General features: G+C 32.7%; 1 long non-coding RNA gene across 5 annotated transcripts in view; it reads left to right on the top strand.

Moving 5' to 3' along the window:
* The window catches only part of LOC149791916 (uncharacterized), a 49,137-nt gene extending 29,691 nt beyond the window's left edge, over positions 1 to 19,446 (top strand). For 4 of the 5 annotated variants that reach the window (XR_016423442.1, XR_016423440.1, XR_016423438.1 and 1 more), the window contains 2 exons: positions 10,863 to 11,504; positions 13,801 to 19,446. This is a non-coding gene — a long non-coding RNA (uncharacterized LOC149791916). Of the gene's footprint in view, positions 1 to 8,984; positions 9,109 to 10,862; positions 11,505 to 13,800 lie in introns of those variants that run through there. The other variant, XR_016423441.1, reaches the window with a different exon arrangement.
* Positions 19,447 to 22,086: the final 2,640 nt, after the last annotated feature.

Here is a 22,086-nt window from a genome sequence, read left to right on the forward strand (position 1 = left end):
AAAATTTCCCACCTGACCATTATCAAGTAACAAAACAATAACATTAGTTATGGTTCTTAAAAGATCGAAACTTTATATATTGCTTAATAATTTTATCATCAACATCAAAACCACCGTATACCAGATGCTTCTAATAATGATAACACCGATGATCATGACAATGTTGTTGTTTGAAGTGATGATAAAAAATTGATGATGATATTTAAGATGCTACTACTACAAACAGCACAGTTAATTCATTATTATTATTATTATTATTATTATTATTATTATTATTATTATTATTATTATTATTATTATTGTCGTTGTTGTTGTAATCATTATTATTATTACTACTACTACTAAACAAATGAATTTGAGATATTTTTCTTGCCCCTCAGATTAGCGTTGAAAGTGAATAGCTTGATTTTATTTTTATTCATTGCCAAGACTTTCGCATTCTTACGCCATAAGATGGACACGAATAATTTTTTCTTAAAATGTTATGGTTCTGCTTATTTTTGCTTAACTTTAGATTTCTTTTGAGTGTTTACTGCTAGGTTGCTTATTTGGTTGGGGAAATGGTTACTTAGTTGCTTGGTTTTGCCTTTATTTGATGTACAGTTTGTTCATTGCACTTTCCCAAATCAATATTTATGAGATACCATTTGTAACAAACCAATATCCTTATTGTATACATATTTTGTGGTCATTGACAATGTTAGTACGATTTGTTCGATGTATATATAGTACAATATTTTTGTACATATATACCTGTACTCATATACATGTAGATATCATATACACGTAAGTATCATGTGCCTGTATATGCCATAAACCTGTATACACCTCTACATATCATATACCTGTATATACTATATACATGTACATATATGCCTGTGCAAATTTGCTTAGATATTTTCTTGCATCTTATGTTATCGTTTTCTTAATTAAAATTAATTAATTTCAAAGTGAAATACATACAATTGTCAAAAAAAAAAGGTATTCATTAAATAGCCTACACTTTCAACAACACGTTAGTCAATTATACATCACATTCGAAAGTATAACAATGAAAAGTGTAATTTAAAAAAAAATCCATTAATTGAGACTTTTTTAACATCTTTAGCTGCTTCAGAAGTTAAAAGAAGAAAACTATTTTACAGTTATCAAATAATTTGCAACCCAAACCTCTCTGATCCTCATACATATGTAGTCAATATTTTGTTGTCATTCTACTGAGATTACAAGGATGTTCAAGAATACATAAATAAATAAATAAATAAATAAATAAACAAAGAAATAAATAAATAAACAAAGAAATAAATAAATTAATTAATTAAATAATTAAATTATTTAATTAATTAAAAGGTTGATATGCAAATATAAAGGATGTCATAGGGGTATATTTAATGCATGTTGTTGCGACTTTGAAATTGAATTTAGGACTCATTAATTCTGTTCATGTAGGTCTCTGCTTCGATGTTTATGACCATGTTCAGTGGCGGGGGAAGAAAGAAAGATGTACCAATAAATAGAAATACACATTAACTAATCAATCAGCCAACCAATGGCAACTACAGAGAAACGAAACATAACATTTAAATATTGCCAATCTTTAAGATAATCTTGATCGCAAATGACTTTACTATTAAAGAAAATATACAAGATTTAAGTCCAAGTACGTAATGATTGTTCTACTCCCCAATCTTTTATCAAATGGGTCTAATTAGATGTATCTGCTTGAAAACACACACACACACACATGCACACACACACATGCACACACACACACACACACACATTGTCTTTGGACGAATAATTTAGTACACGCACGATACACCACTCCCTTCTTCTTTTGTGTTGTTATCTTTGTTTAACTGGTTGTTTTAAAACGCTCACACCATCTGATCAGGCAAGGGAAAATATCGCATCAAAAACACTTATTAATGCAAAGAGTGCTTTAAAACTGTTATGAGATAATATTGTAAATACAGTTCAAAGAATTAACTAAGTGCCATAGTAATGCTATAAAATATTAATATATTTTTGTGATATAAGACTTAGCTATACGTAACGAAGAACGATACTAGAAAGTCTTATGAACCATTAACCAATCCAACCGTCAGATGCTGTTACGTTATCTCAACTGAACGGGTATTATGGGGCTGGTCGGACGAGAACCTGATGTACTGTGTAAACCATATAGTTTTGCTGTGTAATATATACATATTCAGATCTGAATGACTTCAAAAGATTTAACAAACTATCAGTGAACAGTTTACAGTTACAGTTTTTGGCTAAATAAGTTGCAATCATTATATCAGTCACTGGTCCAATCATTATATCAGCCACTGGTCCAATCATTATATCATTCACTGGTCCAATCATTATATCTGTCACTGGTCCAATCATTATATCAGCCACTGGTCCAATCATTATATCTGTCACTGGTCCAATCATTATATCAGTCACTGGTCCAATCATTATATCAGTCACTGGTCCAATCATTATATGAGTCACTGGTCCAATCATTATATCGGTCACTGGTCCAATCATTGTATGAGTCACTGTTCCAATCATTATGTCAGTCACTGGTCCAATCATTGTACGAGTCACTGGTCCAATCATTATATCAGTCACTGGTCCAGTCATTATATGAGTCACTGGTCCAATCATTATATCAGTCACTGGTCCAATAATTATATCTGTCACTGGTCCAATCATTATATGAGTCACTGGTCCAATCATTATATCGGTCACTGGTCCAATCATTTGTCCAATCATTGTATGAGTCACTGTTCCAATCATTATATCAGTCACTGGTCCAATCATTATATCAGTCACTAGTCCAATCATTATATCAGTCGCTGGTCCAATCATTGTACGAGTCACTGGTCCAATCATTATATCAGTCACTGGTCCAATCATTATATCAGTCACTGGTCCAATCGTCCAATCATTGTATGAGTCACTTGTCCAATCATTATATGAGTCACTGGTCCAATCATTATATCAGTCACTGGTCCAATCATTATATCAGTCACTGATCCAATCATTATATCAATCACTGGTCAAATAATTTGGTCAGTCATTTGGCCAATGTCTAATGTTTTTCAGAAAGAAAAGAAAACGAAATAATGCAAGGTAAAAACACAAACGGTACATTAATGTGAAAGTGGTTGCGTTCTTTTTGCGATTGGACAATACAAAATAAAAACGAAATATCACTTTGTGAGACAGACACTTTTCAAAGTATATTACTCAATTAGAAGAGAGAGAGAGAGAGAGAGAGAGAGAGAGAGGGATAGTTCTACTTTATTTTGCATGCCACATAAGATAATGATTTGACGTTGAAAAGCGTCTTCTGGTTATTATTAGATTAACTATCGGTTTCATTTAATCACGAAGCTGAAATACGGGGTAAAAAAGACATTCTTATCCCAAAATATCCTGCACTTGATTTAAGGATAGTTTTGATAAACAGAGAGGCAGTATCAGTCTGACATTCTATGTGTGGATTTATGAGGGGAAAAAAAGATTATTATCAGAGTATGACAGTCTTCTTCAGTACAGGCAGCTGTATCTTTCCTAATGAGACACCAACTTATATTTAAAGTGTGTTTATCATTCTAAACACACACACACACACACACATACACACATCGATATTTATAGGGAGAAAGACATCAGACATAACAGACAGACAGACAGACATACATAGAGACAGAAAGAGAGAGAGAGAGAGACAGACAGAGACAGAGAGAGAGAGAGAATTGGAATATAAAAGAGAAAAGAAAACAACACAAACGTAGATAATTATATGCGACTCGTTTCGCATTTAATGCATTCTTCTTCAGGCACAAAATGTTTTGAAAGAAACGAATGACGTCTTTATATTTTAAAATAGCAATTGCGTCTTTGACGTAACGTAATAAATGATATGCATCAACATAACAATTATATATATGTGACAGGATCGAAAAAAATACATTAGCCTCTAATGAAACCTGAATCAGTAAAATAATAAAATAGAGACAAACAGTTATACATACAATTATATTTTTATAAAGGATATCCAACATATCATTTTTTAATTAAAATTTTATACAACTGTATATAGTGTCCTGGTACTAAGGCCATTCTGATACAAAGAATCTAATTTATGAATCCAATAACTTTCCTTTATTAGTCCAATATTGTCTACACACACACACACACACACACACACACACACACACACACACCATATACTCCCTTGCACAGTTCATGTGTGCATTTGGAGTAATCTGGTATATATATTAGAAGTAATCTGGTATATACATTAGAAGTAATCTGGTATATACATTAGAAGTAATCTGGTATATACATTAGAAGCAATATGGTATATACATTAGAAGTAATATGGTATATGCATTAGAAGTAAAATGGTATATACATTAGAAGTAATATGGTAGAAAAGTTTCTAGACAGGGTAATCTGCTGTATTCCATAAAATATACAAAGAAGGAGTCTTGCTACAGAAGGTTAAATATTTGGAGTTCTCAAAGTGACGGCCCTAGGCCCCAGGCTCCAACTTCGTTAAACCTCTAAATTTCTATTCCTTTTAATGCGATTTCTATTTTGCTTTCTTTTTGGTTAGCTTGTAACAATTCATTTTCACCAGATATCCATCAGTTATCAAGAACTGAAATAAAGATACAATATCTTGAATTATCTGGGTTTTTAAAAAAATCGTGTTTTATCTCTGAGATAAAATTGAGTTTTTCGTCAAATTTTACGAATTCGTCGTTATATTTTTTTTTCAAGAAGAGACTCCCAGGTATACTTCTTTCCAAGTAATACTATAATTTTCAGTTCTTTATTCTATCCCTAACCATGACAATAATCAAAATAATGTTAGAGGTACCAAAAGCAGAGTACTGTACCATCAATATAGTGTTACATATGCCAAACTTATGTTAATATGAAGTCAACATAGTGTTACACGTACAATAAGTAGGTCAATATAAAGTCAACATAGTGTTACACGTACGATAAGCAGGTTAATGTGAAGTCAACATAGTGTTGCACGTATAATAATCAGGTTAATGTGAAGCCAACATTGTGTTACACTACAATAAGCAGGTTAATATGAAGTCAACATAGTGTTACACGTACGATAAGCAGGTTAATGTGAAGTCAACATAGTGTTGCACGTATAATAATCAGGTTAATGTGAAGTCAACATAGTATTACACTACAATAAGCAGGTTAATATGAAGTCAACATAGTGTTACACGTACGATAAACATGTTAATGTGAAGTCAACATAGTATTACACGTACGATAAACATGTTAATGTGAAGTCAACATAGTATTACACGTACTATAAGCAGGTTAATGTGACGTCAACATAGTATTACACGTACGATAAGCAGGTTAATGTGACGTCAACATAGTGTTACACGTACGATAAACAGATCAATGTAAATCACAACTTGAGGATAAAGCTGGGGAAATGTAGTGAATTGCAGTCAGGTTTTATTGATATTTGGGAAGGAAATGTATATTACCTTTTATAATAATTATTGATTTTTTTCTGTTTTCTTATTTCGAACTCAAATGAATCTTGTTTGCTTTTTCTTATGTATCGTGTATGTTCATTGCGTTTTGTTGCTCTCTATATGTTTGCAGGTTTGTTTGTTTCTTTAGCTAGTATGATTTCTTTAACATTTAAGTTTTTAATTAAACAGTGATGCCTCTCCTACACTGTTCAACAATATGGTGAGCTTATGGCAACAAATGTTTGCTTTTTAATTATATTACTGTAGTAATGACTATTATCGATTGCTTAAAAATGTTTGATGATATAAAACAAGGACGAAACCGAAAAGAACAAATGAAATAATAATAATAATAATAATAATAATAATGATGATGATGATGATGATGATGATGATGATGATGGCTATAGCGATGCGAAGAACGTTTATGTATAGTGTGAAATTACTTTTCACGCTCTATGATTTTACGAATAATCAGAATAACTAATCTCTAGAAACAAATGATAAAACTATATTGCAAAAATTGTTTAAAAATTGCTAAATTCACACCATATTTATGTATACGTAAGTAGTTCCGTTCTTGTGGAATGAACTAATAAGTTTTATTTTACTGCGTTACATGATGCGATTTTAGCCAATAGAAAACACGGTGGTAAAACTACAATTTAAATGACGTCAACCGCTTCCTTATCGACGTCGTATGCCGCGTGATGACTACTTATATGACATAAATTTTAAGTTGCTTACTGTATGATAAGGTCACTAAAAATGATTTTAAACCACAGTGTTATAGTGTAGGACTTGCCATCTAACAAATGATACTTTATAAATAATTAAATTTGCTGTCGATGAATGTTTAGCGATATTTTTTGGGGAGATTCGTTCAACTGACACACACCGTACATCTTACAATAATGTCCTTAGATGTGAAGAAAAGAAAAACATGCTGAGAATAATTAAGGTAGCAAACATTATTAGGTCTTTAAGTTTGTTCTTGCAGTCGAAATAAGTGAGCTTTGAGAGCACTCTTGAATGTGATCACTGTGTCTTTGTGTTTAAGTTCAGTGGGCAATTCATTCCACGTTGCTGGGCCCTGGTATGCAAAAGAACGCTGTCCATATGACTTTGTTTTCATAGTGGGAATAATGAGTATACGATTGTCAGAAGAGGAGCGTCAGTATCTTGCTGGTGTGTACACATGGGTGAGGTAGGATAGGTATGTTGGACTAGAGTCCCACAGCGAAACGTAGCACAGAGAACAAACTTTGTGTTTGATTCTGGATCGAATGGATAGCCAGTGTAGGGTACAGAGCAGCGGGGAGGTGTGCTCTGATCGTGGTACTCTAAGCATGATCCGATCAGCTGTGTTTTTAACTTTTCGAAGTTTCTGGAGCATATATTGAGATGAACCAGACATAATTGAGTTACAATAGTCCAGTCTTGAAAGTACTAATCAACACACAAGTGTTTTAGTGGCATCAACTGAAAGATACTTGCAAATGGAGCTGATACGTCTCAGCTCAAGATATGCAGCCTTGCATATGTTCATGACATGTTGGTGCAATGTGAGAGCACTGTCCAGAGTAACACCTAGGTTTCGTACTGATTGTGTGAATTTAATGTCTTTCCCAATGACACAGAGAGGCAGCCGTTCCTATCTGGGCGGGTATGACCCGGGATCCGGGCTGACCTGGGCGGGTTTTGTCTCAAGTAAACAGTGGTCCTTGGTCCAAAACCTGAAATCGAAATTGTAATCATAACAATTCAAAGACGCATTAGAGACCTTGAGAAATCCAAAATTGATTTACTGTGTTGTAGCGGGAGCGGGGTGGGGTGGGGTGGGTTGGATCGGATTAGAGGGATTGTGATTATTGCCTACAAGCAATGGATTGAAGATTTTATTTTGACACTATTGTTGCACAGTATATTATACGTGCCAATATTTTACACCCGAAAAAATGCAATTTATTTTCAGTAGAAGGCATATTCCTAAAACGTTTTTCCTCAGAAAATATAATTTTGTTTGCGGATCTTGATTATAAGAGAATTATAACCGGTGGGAAATGCCAGAATTGTGCAAGATTTAGAGTTCTGCATATCCGAGTTGTATAGCTACTATGAATTATTGTGATGAAATAGGCGGAATTTATAACGTTGGCGTGTTCCGTCAATCAGTCTGTGAACCAAATTTACAAATCCCAGCTTCAATACAATCTGCGCTCTGGGTTGTTGTGATTTCTACAGGACTTGATTTAGTGATAAAGTGAATAGTCTGATGAGAATTCCGTTTTTCTAATTAGTTGGCCCATATCAAATCTTCTTTTGAAATCTTGACTTGTTTATGATTTAACTCTTCCGAGATTTCTCCCGATATCGTCCAATTAAAGAATTGCAAATTTTCAAATAAACAGAAAGCGACGCGTAGTACATGGAACAAATTGCCCATAGTATGAAGATTTCCTTATTCCCATTGGATTTTCTTGGATGATTTAAATTTACTTCTCTAATCTTCCCGATCATGGTTTTAACAATGTAATACTGAATTCAGAGAGGGCAAAAAAAAGAATCCTGATTAGCTGGGGGAGGGGGGGAAGAGCGAGTGAGAGATAGAGAGAGTGTGTGAGAGAGAGAGAGTGTGTGAGAGACAGTGAGAGAGAGCGAAAGAGAGAGTATGTGTGAGAGAGAAAGAGTATGTGTGTGTGTGTGTGTGTGTGTGTGTGTGTGTGTGTGAGTGTGTGTGTGTGTGTGTGGGGGGTTATAATTCCACATTCAGAACATTCCGGCTATGCAGTACCGACTAAATTTTGGTACCCGCAACAATGCAAAGAAAGCGTTAAAACATTTCAGGGCCTTCTCAACTTCAACATCATCACAGATCGCATTCTCGCATCATAGAGCACGGAATATACATCTATCACTTACTTCGCACGGCATATAAGACGATATGTCAGGTCTATTATATATCACTGAGCCCGCATGATGAAAGACAGACAGACAGACAGACAGTTGCGTACAGACGGTAAGAGGACCAAAATATTTTAAACTTTAGCGTTCAGAAAAAGATACATAAATAGATCAATGAATCAATCAAAACAATTAATGAAAGAAAACTATGAGAGAATCAGTGTTATATCATTTTCATGGCTGTCCTTCGATACAAATGTTTGATGTATGGTAAATGTTATCGTTTTCCGCTCAGTATGATGCAGTCACCTTTGATGTACGTTACCATGTTATCAGTGATTGAACTTTCAAAGAGTAATTTGTTTTACTTCACCATGTACAGGTATAAACCAAAAGAAAACAAGGGTTCTAGTTAAAGACTCTGGGGATATTAGTATTTAGCCGTGTATTGTTGCGTCATACCAGTTTATAATCATTTTAGTCTAATAAAAAGAAGTATGTTACCTACATCGCCTTTGAAGTTTTCAATTTTCCAGGTAAATGACACTAGATAAAGGCGTTACGTACCGAGCGACTAGCAAGGATAGAACATAAAAAGGACCATGTAATTTTGAATTAAGACATTGGCCACGTATATAATTATGTGTTCAGATACACTGGTCCGTAAGCGGTCTATCAGGTAGGTCTATATCTTATCTAGAACTTTTGATACGCAGATCAAATCGCGATTTCTAATTTATTTCCATGATGTAAAAAAATCACATTTGGATTATATTGTTGGACTAGAAAAATAGTTTGTAAAAATGGCGGCAGCCTGGGAAAGCGGCCATTTGGGACTCCTCTAGCAAGTAAAATACCTAGGTAATTCAGACCTGCTCGACAGAAATTCCTGAAGCATTGTGGTTGTAATTTTTTGGTGGCACACAGTACAATTTGGGGCCAACAAAATGTATGGAATAGACCATGTAAATACTATTAGATGTACAAGGGTATGAAATAGATTATGTCAATTCATTTCAATGTACAAGGTGATGAAATAGACCATGGCAATACACTTGGATGTACAATGTACAAGGTGATGAAATAGACCGTGTCAATACACTTCGACGTACAAGATTATAAAATAGACCATGTCAATACACTTCGATGTACAAGTTTTGAAACAGACTATGTCATTAAACTTCGATGTACAAGGTTATATAAAAAAAACATACCAATACACTTCGATGTACAAGGGGATGAAATAGACCATGTCATTCACTCCGATGTAAAGGTTTTGAAATGGACCATGTCAGTACACTTTGGTTTACAAGGTTATGAAATGAAACATATCAATATACCTCGATGTACAATGTTATAAAATAGACCATGTCAATACTCTTCGATGTACAATATTATCTTGTCGATTACGAGAATGGCAGAGTAGTAGAAACTGATTAATAGATCCGAATTACGTTTCGAATATTTGAAATATTCCGCTTACTGGAACCGTATCCAAAGTCAGATGTAAAAATTCTCAACCGCGTGATTTACTCATAATTTGAAATAAAACTCAGAGAAAATAGGAAATAAAATGTTATCTTGATTCACGTGACAAATTATTTCCTCCAAGAAAGATAGAACCATTCTTCGCGGATTTTGCATATATCTATTTGAAGTTAAAGAAGCAGCTTGAAGTAAATGCCGATTCGGTCAAGGCTTGAAATAAACACTTTTGATTGGACAATACTGGGATGACGTCAATAATGCTGTGATAACTTGATTGATTTTAGTTATAATCCAATGCAGTTTGGTTCGCATTTAAGAAATCTGCATCTGGAATGAAATTTTAATAGAATATGGATATGGTGAGCTTGTTTGTTTCTCTATTTAATGAAGAATGACTCGAATTAATAATTTATATTAATTTTGTTATTTTGCAGGACATCGCCAATCAATACTAGTCATGGCCTGAAAGTAGTGGATTTATAAATTTCATATCCAGAAGATGTAATAAGATGATACCGTATACTCCACTACAATACCAATTCAGCCGAACAATAAGCTAGTTTGTCATAACAGCGACTAAGACTCTAATCTTCTACGCAAATTCTATGAACATACAAATTTCCCATTCTCACACGGTAGATACAAGCAAGCAGCCGAAAACCATGGAACAATAATTGCTTGCCCACAAAGGGTAGATTTAACAATATTTAATGCGAACAATAAACAAATGAATTAAACCGACAATCGGGGTGGTGGTGGATATTTGGATGATGTATTACTTAAATGGTACAATTGGTAAGATAGAGATGGTTAGCATTGAGGATAACAACCTTTATAACTGCGAGTGAGATAACTCAAGCCAACATACGTTTATATTTATATTGCTCATGGTTTTCATTATAAAAATAGTTTCTCTTTATTTATTCTTTTATTCTTGTCCTTTAGGATACATTCTCAGAGACGTTCCTTTGGCTCCGGAGAGCGCGCACACTGTCATGTAAAGAATTAGTGGTACAAAAATATTCTCGTACAGCGAAAGATAAATGTCAATGTGGAAGATGAATTCATTCTTGTCGAATACTTGCGATGGAGTTTCCCTTATGAAACCTCATAGTACCGGAGTAATCGGAACCTCTCGTCATCATTTGCCTCAAATCGCGGGAAGGGCAGAAAATATATACACCGACTATGCTTTCTCAACAAATTCTGATATTTACAAAATGCTTTCCCCCGAATTTCATAACCAAAGATATCCATATCATCCGAATGGACATTACTTTCAAACAAACAATCAAAAGGAGATCTGTAACAAATTCCAAACTGAAATGCATGGTTCTACCAAACACCCGTCATCCATAGAGAGCATATCCAAGCTACCAAGCTGTAAACTTGAGAAGAGTAACTTTGTTTTCAAGCAAGATTCAAGAATGGCCGGAGACGATGGTTTCTCTGTTTCCACCACAGTTACAGACTTCCAAGCTGCAGACGAGAAAGAAACAGACGATGGTGGTAACGACAGTGAAGACAACCCAGAAAACGAAAATGCCCCACACCAGCCGATATTTCCTTGGATGCGAAACCATTATGGTAAGTAGATAACTTATAACAAGCTTTTACAATAATTTAAAATACAATGGTTTTCAAAATAAAATTAAAATATCAGATGAAACTTAAGTTTAATACAAACTTATGTTAACCATAAAAGCTTGTAAGATATATGTTTGAATGTATATTTACAGGAGAAGTTATAAACAAATTTCATAAAGTCAAAATAGAATATAATGATGATATAAAGTTTTAGACCGTTGATTTCAAAATGAAGGGACATTTGCTTTAGGGATATAGTTTTCAGACATGATGGTTTGGCTTTTGCAAGTGTCACACGAGGCCTGGACATCAAAATTAAGCCATGCAGTTCACCAGTCAAATGTATATGCACAGATCTGTTCACGGTTACAACCGGTGGGAACATACAAAAATACCCAAACCCTATCTCTAAGGTTTCATCTGATTTAACACGCTGTAGCCCTTTCCTGAAGCTCATTTAATTACCTGTTTATAATCCAATCCTTTCTTTAAGCTTTCAGCTGGTTTTCTATGATATCCTAATCCTGTCTTTAAGCTTTTATTTGTTTTAATTTTCCTAGTATACTCCAACCCTGTCTTTAAGCTTTCAGTCAACGTTCCTATTATATCTCAATCACGTCTTGAAGCTTTCAGCTGATTTAATGTTTCTATGATATCTCAACCATGTCTTTAAGCTCTCAGCTGATTTAATGTTCCTTTTATAACGCAACCACGTCTTTAAGCTCTCAGCTGATTTAATGTTCCTAACCGGATATGTGTATATGTTAGGCTCATGTAAAAGTACAAGGTTGGACTGAATTTATTTTAGTTCAAGGATATCGAGAAGTCTCACAGTTGAAAATTGGTTCTAAATTTATCAGCTGATAAATAAAGAGCAAATACTTTTACCAACGATGGCAGTCTGTTGTTTAATCTCGAGGCAATAGTTCCAAAATTGTGTCCACTGTTTGGTCATTGGGCTATTATTGCAAAACTATTTTAATTTTTTTTTAATATATACATATAGTATGTCAAAGAATAATACAGCATGACATGTTCAATGCCTTTTATTGACCGGTGTCACCGATAATGAAATATTTGGTATTACGGTGCATTTGTAACATTTCTTCCTAATTTTCATCATTATTAATATTGAGAAGAAAGCCAAACGACACACGTTTTGTCAGCGAATAGGTATTGGCATGTTTTATAGTTATTGAATTGATATCAGTACATGCATTTTTGTCCTCAATGCTACTCCGTACAAATAAAAGCACTGCAATTTTTCTGATTGCCCAGTGTTGGTCCACAGTCCTCCCTAAAAATTCTACAAATAGTCATTCATTGAACTTCTGAACTTGATTATTTCACATTTATTTGAAATTGTTCAAAGCATCAGAGACATAAATGTTGTAATACATCTCGTGAATTAAACCTCTACAAAAACAAAACCAGCGCTGTTAAAGGATTATTGTGGCAACATATGTTAGAGAAGATACATGGATAAAGAACAAGCAAAGCATCTTGTCAGATCATATAATACTGAGTTCTGATCGATATATAATATGCTGACGTCAATGATATTTGTACGCATAATTTAATTATGGGATGAATAGATCGTCTTTTTAACATATTCTTATGCAGGCAGATACAGCTAAACCTGGAAGGAAATCTTGATAAAACTTTCAAAAACAAATACAACCGTTTATCTAATGACGCTTGTGTAAACGAAAGCTTCAATGTAATGAGATATAATGACATAAATTATTGTCACACAAAAGAATATATTATGCTGGATGTCTGTGCCTTCCCTTTAGGCCTAATTTACTCCTGCCACACATACAATTCGACCACGTTAAGTTTCCAATAGCCAATATAAAATGACAGTTTTATCATAAAACTGCAAATAATTTGAGAAGAGGCCCTAAATTATAAATAACGCTGCCTATCCCATCCATTCGTTCTAATCGGCGTAGGGGTTTGACTTTATGTTAAAATATTGCCTACCGCATTCAAATAAAAATAACATTAGTTTCATGACCACCATTGGGGTAATAGTCAATTATTTTATCCTACAGCTTTTTCTTTGTTCCAGGAAAAACCAAATAAAATGATTTGTCAAATCACCCGTTGTTGCTGTCGTAAAACCGTGCTTTACGCCAGGGTGATAAATTTTATGTACATTGTCGGCACTAAACTTAGGCCAACATGTCGTGTTATCGGGTTGGCGAGCAGTATTATGGCCATAAACATGGCAATATTTCAAACTAATGGTAGATATAAAAACCCAGGGTAATTCTCTTTTCCTTCATTCAAGGAACAAGCAGGAAAAGAGGAAGACAGACCTATACAAGGTACCAGACTTTGGAGCTAGAAAAAGAATTTCATTTCAACAAATATTTAACACGACGTCGAAGGATTGAAATCGCGCATGCACTATGCCTTTCAGAACGTCAAATCAAGATATGGTTCCAAAATAGGAGAATGAAATGGAAAAAGGAAAGTAAACAATTGGAAAATTGTGTGCGTCATCCAGTGTCGGATGTTCAAAATGGAAAAGAATCTTGAAAGTATTTTTAAAACGACACGAACTTCCTGTTTCAATTGAGAACAAATTCTTTGTGCATCAAACGTGGACATTCTTGAAAAGCAGTGTGTGGTCAACAGGTTTATATTATTCACTTGAGTTCGATTGGAGAACCACTTATTTTCATACAGGAATTATCTGGATTTACTTCGAGCAATTCAAATATGTGGTTCATTCTTGTAAAAGGTGTGTTGCGGTCAGAACGAGGCTGTAAAGATATATTTGCATACCGGTCTTGCGTATTACATAGGGTATTTCATAGCAATATATATTCAAAACTAGTGACGACATTCTGCGTTAAAAGAGTTATTCTTGCCCACGAACGAGGTGAATCTGTATTAAAGATGCTTCAACATGATCGTCTCTACATAACGAGTCTAGGGATCATTTCGTGTATGTTGCTTCCCTTATTTAAATCGCCATATTCGATACGCTGCAAAACTCCGTCTTTTCCACAGTGTTCATTGTGATTTTAACAAATGATGCATGTCTTTCACTAAATTAATATATTTAATGGTGTCAGTTTGTCTTGAGATTGATTTTTGTATGTCACCCAATTGTTTAAGTGTATTATAGACTATACGACAAATGTAGGTCCTACACATGATGAATGTTCCAACTAGAAGGACCGAGTTTTCACTCCAGCCGAATGATTGATGATCACCTCACAAAATTTCTAAAGCTGTGTGTATACGCTTTTTTTAATCTCAGTAGGACATGTATCTTTAACATTCACATATATTCTATCTATTAAAACGTAGTCGAAGGATGAGCAAGTCATCATTGCTATTTTTTTGAGAGATTCCGTTTCCATTTCTGTATTTTTAAAGGTTAAAGAGTTTGAGAGATTCCCTTTCAATTTCTCTATTTTTTTAAAAACATTGTTTTTACCTTAAATAATTAATTTCACTCCCTCTTTATATTTGTTGATGTTTTTCAGTTTTCATTCCCGTTTTGTAACAATTTATATGCACGACTAATGAAATGAAACCTTCGCAGAGTAAATTGTTGTCAGCAAAATATGTAGTTACGTTTACTCTTGCTTTGTGTATTTAGGGCACTGATGTTTCTTCAGTTTGTCCGTAATAATGATACATTGTATAATTTTATAATTATAAGGGAATTTTTTTAAATAATTTTTTTTCTTTTGTTATTTTTAAGTATAAAATTAGATTTACGTCGATACTGGAGATCGGTGATACTATTCAAAATGTCTTCTTAGTGCATTATCTCCTTTACTTCTCGAATTATGTCCAGTATCGTTCCTAACATCCTGGTTAAAGTTCTTTTTCCTGTAATTTTTAAACAAAACTTAAATAAATGCATTAGACGCCCATATTTCCTAACCTTTCTCTAATCGATAAACTAAAACTGTTGTCATTTGAATTTTATGGATTGCAGTCATCTCTACAACAATGTCACATAAACCTTTGAAATTCAGCTTATTTGCCAGTCCTAATTGAATCCATACCATACAAACTCCGAATTCTTCTCAGATCCGAACCATCACCCCAACCCCATTAAATATCAGTCCTTACCAGTTTTCTATCAGAACAAATCCTGAAATACTAGTAAATAGTTCACTGAAACACTCTTAAAGTATTATCACTCATAAATTATATTTCGTCTTTTTTCTGGGAGAGTGGTATATTTTTAATTGGAGGAGGCGTTGGGGTTGTGGGAGGGATATGAATTTGTTTGAATCTTAGTTTAAACTTAACAATAGTTCAGCACGTTTTTACTTCTCATTGTGAGTAATATTCGTGTATTGAGTAATGATATTCTGTGTAATGGGCAATGGAGTTGGAGGAGGCGATTTAATTTATTGCCTTGCCAATGTAAACGTGAGCAGATTTTAGAAGCAATAAATTGAAATCCTTTTTTTCTGATATTTCATACACATAACTAATTGGCTAAAGGTAGTAAACAATATTCACTATTTCGCACACTTTGTGAAAGTGGCATAATAGTTTCATTGCTGAGGAATATACTTAGTGGATAAAGGTAGCTTTGTAAGTACTTATGATGTTGAAGGTCAATTTAACTTGACAATGAAGAATTTAATTGATCATTTTCTAAAGGCTGAATTTTTGTCTTTGACATTACATGTTCGCATCTTGGTATTGTCTAATTTTCTTAGACTAATTTACCATTCTAATCAAAATATATTGGAAGGAAATTCGTCAACTGAAAAATGAATGTTGCGAAAGCGGACATTAATTAACGTTAATAACAGGACAGCGTGGCATTGTGATATGCCTTAAATTTATTTTGAAAGTAAAAGACCATATGCCAAAAGGACTGACTGCTTTCGATCTAATTTTTATCATCTATCCACGCATGTGTTTCAAATGGTAGCAGGTCATTAAACTTTGCATAGAGTTAGTTTATAAAAATAAAAAAAAATACATTATGAAGCACTGCAAAGATGCCGTTTGCAATGATATCCAATCGATTATTTGCAATGAAAATAAAATAAAAAATTAAAAGTCAAAACTGACAAAACTGTGCCATGAAAAATTTAAAGCAGACTATCTACCGTTTGAGTATTCAGGTTATTTCAATATCAGCTGTGTATGAAGGATACGGTATAAAAAGAATCACAGCTGAATAAATATGAACATTAAAAAACGATAGAAAAACGATCACAATTGAATAAATTTGAACAGAACAGAATTTCCAATTCAAAATTTCCTCTAATTTGACTCTACATGTTTAACTTTACATATTAGAAGTTGCCATAAGTTCTTTTCGCAGAATTAGAATAATTAATTTTACCTCAGACCTCAAGTTTTAAATTGCACCAAACATTTCAATATGATGAGAACTACATAGAAGGCTGACAAGTTATGTACACGCGCACCCATACGCACGCACGCATGCATGCATATATTAATGAATGCATTAACCCTGATCACATATTTAATTGTTAGTACTAAACTTTGTTTACATGTACAAAATTGTCGGTCCAAATTGTTACATCACGTTAATATAAACAATAGGTGGTTAGATATTAACTGGTGAATCTTGCCGACAGCGTCAACAATTTTGTTTTGCTGTATAAAAAATGGAAACTCCAAGGTAATAATTTATCTTTGCTTTTGAAAATAATTATTGTTTACATCCGCAATTTTCCGTAAATTGAAGCCGAAGAAAAATAGAAAATATAGGATATAGCTCTGAGGGATTTATTCATCTTGACTAAAATGTGAAAAACGAACATTAAAATCAGCTTAAAGATAAAGTACTGATTTTATTTTGGCAATTTAATGACCGTACTTATTAAATTCATTAAACAAATAAATTATGAACTAATCAATAAATAAATAAGGTTGATAGTTGTACTAAAAGCCGATAAAAAGAACAGCTTTGAAGTAAGAGTTCAATATTTAAAAAAAAAAGTTTTGTTTCTTATGTCTAGTTTGTCATGGACATAAAAGTAATTTGAAGAACTGTATTGGCTCCCGTTCTAACTCTTTATTTCTATTTTTGTACTGATTGTAAATGTAATTCGTAGAAATTAATATATTTGAAATAATGTTGGGCAAGTTTATAAATGTATTGCTCCATATCATAACATGTTAATAGTATTTGGTAAGCAATGTACTTATATTAACATCTTTGTACAATTAAAAGACGTATGCATAATGCCTGAGAAAATTACTATAATCTATAAATAGTTATACAATACCAATACAAATCTAAATAAATAATGTAAATTGATTCCAATATAAATAATTAAGTAAATTAACGTCTGTTTAACTTTTGATTGAATTTCATCTATATAAAAATAGGATGATTGCGAGACGAAGTAACTTTCTTTTTCTCTGTCTATCTCTCTGTCTCCATCTCTCTGTTTCTGTCTGTCTGTCTGTCTGTCTGTCTGTCTGTCTCTCTCTCTCTCTCTCTCTCTGACTCTTTCATAGTTATAAAGAGGATATACAATAATCCTGTAAATATGTCAAGAACAACAGCAATAATAATAATTATTATCATTATTAGTGTTGTTGTTGTTGTTCTTGTTATTGAAAACAACAGCAACAACAACATTTATTTTCCAGATAATGTTAAATTAATCTTCCAGTTTCCAATCAAGCATATACATTTCACGTGTGCACTATGGCAAACAACATGTACTTGTGTCGTAAAATGCGATAGCATTTAAAAATCTAAATTTGTTGAAAATAGGTCTATGATCAACAGTCTAATGTTTTGAAGACAGTGACATGAAAGAAATGTACGGATAGATGGCTATTTATCAATTTTCGTTTCCTTCGTAGACAAAAAATAGTGTGCCAAATTTCCCATCATAATCATGCATTATCACGTAGAGCTCACGTGTCAGGTTAACACAGCTTTCACTCCGATGATAAAAAGTATCGCTGTTTCATCGGAATAATTATTAAATGATAATGGTAATTATAACCGTACTTTTGGGGTTTTATTAATTGCATTTTTTTAAATGACAAATTACGTCCTTAAGCCAACTAAATTTGATCGCTGATGAAGTACCTAGAACTTTGACTGATGACTAAAAACCGAATACTTGATTAATCGTATGTTGTTTACTACATTCTGGTATTTTATCAATTCGCTTCTTCTTTTCACATAACTTTATGTTGCAATTATTTACATTAATATTGATTCTTATTGTTCGACATTTATAGTATTAAATATATGCAAGTTTATGTATGCATATGAATACTATTTTTGAAAAGAATTAACTTCGAGTTAGGAAATCTTTTCGTCAATCTCATTACTTCTTTTAAAATACAAAATAGCAATAATTCAAAATATTTTCAGCTTACACCCACATATTTATCTAAGTAAATCCATTATGCAACAAGTTATTTAGAATGACATACAATAGCATGAGAATCGTCGTCATCATCATCATCATCACTGAATTTAGTTTTGTTATAATTCTTCCTCTTTTTAGTATTCCTCTTCTTCCCTTTCTTCATATTATTATTATTATTATTATTATTATTATTATTAACCAATATTATATAAGATTGATGTATATCTTTGCTAAATCAATATTGTAAATAAACGATTTTAATTTTAATAAGCTAAAGTTATAATTTACACGGCAATTTATGTAATCATTGCTTTTAAGGAGGTCTGCATACCTTGTAATCCAAGTTATCAACAACAATTATAAGATTTGTTCCCTTTTCATGTTTGCCAATGTCTACATAATATAATTATATCAAGGAAATATTTAGTTATTGTACATTTGTAACTTTCGAAAAATAATTTTACTTTTAGTTGTGTGTCCAACGACAGAATATTTATTAACAAATTTATGATAGAAGTGCAAAAACAATGTGAATTTAGTTAAAAATTCTGCCAATAAAGTAAACATTTATACAAGCTGTTCGTTATTCAGTCAATCATTTAATATACATTAATCTTTTCATTCATTTTCTGTTTTTTTTTATAAATATTTTCATCTATCCATGTTTCTTACTTTTTGCATTTTGGTGAACAAAGACCGTCTAATGTAGGAATTTATGTAACATGTTTATCGAAACTGTTGAGTCATTACGAGATATGGAATAAATACACGAGTTAACACAAAGTGAAATTTGAAAGAATGACAATTTAATTATCCAATTAACGCTGTATATGTGTCTGTCTGTCATTCAATATATATATATATATATATATATATATATATATATATATATATATATATATATATATATATATATATATATATATACACTGAATGACACGTAAGTTGAAGACAGTGGGCGGAAAAAAACAAAGCTATAACAATAATAATTGTGTACATTGTGCCACAGAGAGGACATTCTATACCTTTCTGTGCCCAAATTATGATTTTTCTGCAAGAGTCATCGTATATGTGCCCCTGCTCGTGTGTTTTATTGTCGCCAGAGGAAGACCTATCTTGGTGTCGTAATGAAGTGAAACTTTGTTATTTCACCCGCGCCATTTCCCGTCTTTTCTGGAGTAATTTGTGTTCTAGTTTTACGAAGGTGTATTATGTACTTCAATGAAATCGTTCTAGTATATCAACAACAAAAAATAATAAATAAATGAATGAATGAATGAATGAATGAATGAATGAATGAATGAATGAATGAATGAATTAATGTGAATAAATAAATAAATAAATGAATGAATAAATGAATTAATGAATGAATTAATGAATGAATGAATAAATTAAACAAATGAATAAATATTAGTTCATGACGTTATCATTTTAAGATGCTAAAGTTGCTTGTATATTAATCTTTTAACTGTTCCTTAACTTTATCCTTCTTAGGTTTGATTTGGTTTAACTTTGCTTTGACCTCACATTTTGCTGCTTCTTATAGGCACAGTTTTTTTAATTTGAAGTCGACACTGTATATACTGTCATAATGCTATTGAACAAACGTCTACAGTTTAACAGATGATGTCTAAAGGTTTGTGAGAGAGAGAGAGAGAGAGAGAGAGAGAGAGAGAGAGAGAGAGAGAGAGAGAGAGGAGGGGGGAGGGAGAGCATTTCAGTATTTTACTTTTTAATGCAAATTTAATTTCTTATCAGTTACATAGGTAAATATCCACAAATCGCAATACTGAAATCCCAAAATGTTAAATTATAATTTTAAAAAAATATTATAGGGAACTGGCGTTTTTGCAGTCATTTAATTTGAAGAGAAGTTATTATTCTAAGTTTGATAATGTGACAGACGTGTTGGAGGATAGTTTGAAATTCAATTGTAGAAAGTAGAAAGTGAAGTTTTGTGTCTAATGGTTTACCTTGAGTTTAATAGTTCAATTTAGTAAAAGCAATTTTTGTTTTTATTGATTTACAAACCCAAATTAGTCCAACAGTAATTTATTACACGTGCTAACAATCTGACATAGCTATGTCAATGCACACACAATACAAATTCTGTCGTGAGAGATTTTTTAGAAGAAAAAAAATAAAAAAGCGTTAACGGATTGCTGCCAAAATCTCTTCCTAATTAAGGAAATTCAATTCAATTTACAGATGCTCTTTCGCTGAAAGCTCAAAGCTGAAAAAATCTTAACCAGACCTAATCAAATTGCCAACTAGCTCTCGCAGTATCTAAATGCTAACAAAACCCACAGCTTTTACAAAGTCAGATTCCACAAACTTGTGGTTTGATTCTAGCACTTGTGCTTAAGAATGTGAGGAAACTTTTAAATAAGACATTAAATTAAGCCAGCAACCGTAAATTAGTCAGGTTTTAGCAGAAAATCGTAAACATCAAGAGCAGAGATTTATTTTCCTTTCTCCGTATGGACAGCTGTTACTTTGCATTAGACGGTCGAAATTTGGAGTTTTGTCTTTCAAGCTGGCATCTCCTCCTGGCAAAATCGAATTATTTATGTGACGGGTCCTCACTAAAATCCCTCAAATCTCTCCTACACTCGTAATTCTACTCCTCAAAATCTCTAATTACTGTAGGGTGTTTTGACTTCTTTCTTCACCACTCCGGAACGCATCTGTGCGGATTCTTATCTTAGGCACTGCCCTTGTGTCAACTTGGAGAGATACGGTTGGGGACTGGATCCCGAAATAAAGATGGTTTAATAAGATGAAACAAACTCCAGGATTTCATGATTTCAAAGCCTGATAAACTCTTGTCTAATGGCTAGAGAAAAGTATAATGAGATTATCGATTAAAGACATGCTGCAAATTCGTCAGACCTTGATACCCATTTAGACGGTGTTTCTATCTAAATACTACAATACGTCCATGTTGATGCTATACTATAATATATCCATATTGGAAATATGTTATATCCACGTTGATACTAGAATATTATATATATATATATATATATATATATATATATATATATATATATATATATATATATATATATATATATATATATATATATATATATATATATATATATATATATATATATATATATATATATATATATATATATATATATATACATGGGCGAGCACCATCCTATATGGACTGGTTAATGGCTTATAAAGGCTTATACTTATAAATA

This window comes from Sinohyriopsis cumingii, chromosome 9 (assembly GCF_028554795.1).
Source record: "Sinohyriopsis cumingii isolate HCF-2022 chromosome 9, ASM2855479v2, whole genome shotgun sequence".
NCBI lineage: Eukaryota > Metazoa > Mollusca > Bivalvia > Unionida > Unionidae > Sinohyriopsis > Sinohyriopsis cumingii.